The 3,894-nt window shown below is 42.6% G+C and overlaps 1 non-coding gene across 1 annotated transcript; it reads left to right on the top strand.

Annotated features, from left to right (window-relative positions):
- The first annotated feature begins 3,291 nt into the window (after positions 1–3,291).
- Positions 3,292–3,363, top strand: SODALDRAFT_t205. Its single transcript has one exon. It is a non-coding gene; the product is annotated as a tRNA-Thr (tRNA).
- Positions 3,364–3,894: the final 531 nt, after the last annotated feature.

Below are 3,894 nucleotides of genomic sequence, written 5' to 3' on the forward strand. Positions count from 1 at the left end.
GGTCAAAGTCCCCTATAAGGACGTATTAGCCTTATAGCGGTACTATATCGAATATATCTTATAGGGGTGTATTTTAGGGGATCCTAGCTAACTAATAGTTCTCTAAGTAGATTAATTAGATTATAAGGGTATTATTTCTAGTGCTAAGTATAACCGTATAGGTATCGTGGTAGGGCCGCCACGTCCACGTGTATAGCGGGTATCTTTTATAGATATATAAAAGGGTATGGCCTCCCCCCTAAATTGGCTGGTATACCCCTTAGGAGGGGTAAGCGGGGCTTTTCGTAAAAGGGTTAAGGCCGGGTTCCTGGATTACTATTATATCGTACTCAGCACAGCACCAGAGCGGTAGCTCCCGCCGCGCCTAACTCCTCCCTATATTCCACGAAAGGATATAGATTTCTATTAATTACAGAGGGGGAGGGGTTAAGATAACGTGCCCGGTATAACCGGGGTCTAGCTCTAGGGTTCCTACTACGGTGCCTTATTAGCCCCGCGGGGGACTATATAGGCGCTTATTGGGCCTAGTATCGGAGAGCCCTCCTATCCTTTAGTTCTTTTTAGGGGCCGAACCCTACCCTTATAGAAGGGTCGGTTCTAATCCTAGGCGATAATAATCGGGGGAAAGTTCTACGGCTACGGCGGGTATACCGCTTCGGACTAGCGGGTAATATCAAAGTCCCTAGCTCGGTACTTATTTACTTCGCGGGTCTTCTTAGCCTTTTTCTTTAATAGCCGGTATAAATTATTAAAGATATTATAATCTCTAGTACAGGCGGCGTAGCGGCGGGGGCGCCTAAGCGCTATAGCTTTGTAGTAGTAAATTAGGGGCGATAGCTATATCTACATTATTATAGTCGTAGTTAGGGTTGTCTGGGTTAAACTTATTAAGCAGCGCGTTAATCTCTTGCACCATAAGGTTATTAACTATAATACCGTTAATAGGTAAGTGGCCGAGGTTAGTAGAGTTAACGGTAATCTCGATAACCAGGGTAATACTAAATAAGATAATTAAGCTACGGAGTAATAACTTACTGATAAACACGGAAATCATAGTGGAATTAACGCTATATACCGGGGTTCTAGTCGGAATTAGCAGAATATAACACCACGATCTTAAGCTTATTCGGTAGTAAAGGCAGCTAGGAATACACCTTGCCGATATCACGTCTAAAGTTAGTAATATAGTCCCTATACTAATACTACTAGCCACGAACCTAGTAGATCTTTATATAGTTATAGACGCGGGCGATTAGTATTCCCTTAACAGAACTAAGCTCTAGTAGATTCTATAGTATACTACTAAAGTAAAGATAGTTAGATACCGAATAAAAGAATATATTAGGGTTAAGACTGTCGTTTCGCTAATATCTAGCGTAAACGCTATTATCGTTAAGTTATATATTAAGCTATCTATAGAGATATTAAGAGCAGGTCTTTATATGGTCCTGCTCTAGCTAGAGATAGAACCGCTTAATTAATTCCCTGTTAGCCGGCTTTAATATAGCTATATCCAGATCGACTTAAAAATAAGAGTTAGGGATATAAAGATCGCGTTATTTAACGGTGCGACGATAGGGTCTAGTTAAACACTACGTTGACTAAAGCTAGGAAGACGTCTGCTACGATATCTGCTAGGACTAAGATATCTACGACGATAATATCTACTACCACGGTGGCTTACGCTAAGAGCTAGCAGAAAAAGGATTCTAATCGTTATCTTTATTATTATTACTCGGAATAAGCGAGTCCTCCTAGGCTTCGGCTTCGGCTTCCGCTTTATGATAATCTTTACAGGCGATATTATAAACGACTAGTCACAGGTCGTGGTACTAAATAAGGTCGTAATAATAGATTATCTAGAACTAAGGAAGAAAGAAGGAAAAAGGAGAAAAGTCTATAGCGCCAGGCTAGCTATAAGGTAGCGATAATCTAATAACGTGGGTCCGTTAACTAAGCGCGTAGTCAGGAAGATCCGGAGTATAGCCGGATCCTGTATATTAGGGTTAATCCGTAATACTATCCCCCCCCTTATCCTTCCTTTAACTCACGACAGCCCCCCCACTATTATTAGTACGAGTAGGGTTAATGCACTAAAAATCTTAATAGCCGCCCTACTCTTAGAAACTACCCTAGCCTTCGGGCTTAGTATAAACCGGCGTATCGGGGCTAAAACGGATAAACCGAGTATTATTACATAAATAACTCCCCGCTCTACCTAGCGGTACTAGGTATAGCTAGGTAAGTGTGGCGCGTAGTCCTATAAGAGCCTTAGAAGGACTCTTATAATACGACCTATACCTTGAAGATTCTTAAAAAATCTTTTTACCCGGACTTATTATACCTTAACGGTAGAAGGCCTAAGTGCCTTCCCCGCTAACTAATAAAAACCTAGCCTAGACCGAAGCCTAGGGTAAGGGCGCCGCCGTGATAACGTACGCGTCGGTAACGGCCCCGAATAATAAGTCCTCGAATAATAAGTTCTTTGCCGTGAGAGCTTAAAAGTAACTTTAATAGATAATAGAAGACTTTATTTAATCCTTATAGCAGAAAGCCTACGCTATCGATATCCTAATCTAGGCGGTCGAATAAGATATATCTAAAGTACGGGATACATCGGGGGCCGATACCGCTCTCGCGGGCTAGCTTGGTAACGAATTTTTCGGTCTAATTAAGATAAGGGTCCCGGTCTTAGTAACCGGTTGAGACCTGCCTAGGGTGTTAGGAGGTAACTCCTAACCCTAGCCGCCTAGTATACTATCGTCCGGCCTAACTAATCCAAGCCTAATGCCCGCTAGAGTATATCCCACAAAGCCTGTAAAGTAGCCTAAGGCGAAGCCGAAGGTTACCCTACCGGAATTAATAGGCTAATAGAATCCCCACCTAACTAGATAATAGGATTAGACTACTATAACGAAAGGGAAAAAGAGGAAGAATAACGTAGCGCCCCCGCCGGAACCTACCAGGGAGCGCCTACCGAAAAAGAATAATAAGGTCTTTATACGATTCCCGGAAGCTATACTACCGTATTTAAAGAAGAGAAAGACTATAGCAGTCCTACGATAAGCGATCACGGAGACTGGTAGAATCGATAATTAGAATATTATTATTATTAAACGGACCCGTACCGGCGTAGCTATCTACCCTAAAAATACTACGGCTAAGAAGAAGATCCTAGACGCTAAGGTAGACCTCCGTGACACGATAAGGGCTCTCTATATTTAGGGGGTAGAGATATAGTATACCTATGTTATCTACGAGGTGGTTAACCGTATTAATAACCTTATAGTAGGGGGGATAGCGTAGGTGGTAGACACGCCTGGTGGCCGCGTAAGGCCGTGGGTTCGAATCCCACTCCCCTTAATCGTGCGCGATTTTTTTCGAAAAATTCGCGCGCGACCTACTCGGAGCTCCTACACGTCACAGGGGTCCCCGCACGTTCGGGGAGATATTTATCAGCTTACGCGCTAATAAGTGGAACTATACGCCTCCGGTACGTACCCTCCTTAGGGGGGGAGGGTACGTACCTATCACGCGTAATTAAGCGCACCCACACACTTACTACTACGATTAAGCCCTGGAGCCTAGGGAACTATGGGGAGCGCGCACTACCACTTAAGGATAAGTCCCGGACTAATAACTCTATTTCGCCTATTCTTTACTTTTATATATAGGCTATGTAAATAACTAGATACTTATTATAGGCTTAGTCTCCTTAATAGACTCGTGCTATAGCTCTAGGGCTGTATACACGTATTAAAAAAAAAGAAAAATAAAAAAACCCTTATAGTAATAGAGACTATAATTAAGGCTAAGGTCTTTAAGAGAACCGGTCTAAAACCGGTTTACGTCTAGCGACGTAAATAATAGAATAACGATAAGGACTACTCTAGC

Source organism: Sodiomyces alkalinus (genome assembly GCF_003711515.1).
Source record: "Sodiomyces alkalinus F11 unplaced genomic scaffold SODALscaffold_14, whole genome shotgun sequence".
NCBI classification, from domain to species: Eukaryota; Fungi; Ascomycota; class Sordariomycetes; order Glomerellales; family Plectosphaerellaceae; genus Sodiomyces; species Sodiomyces alkalinus.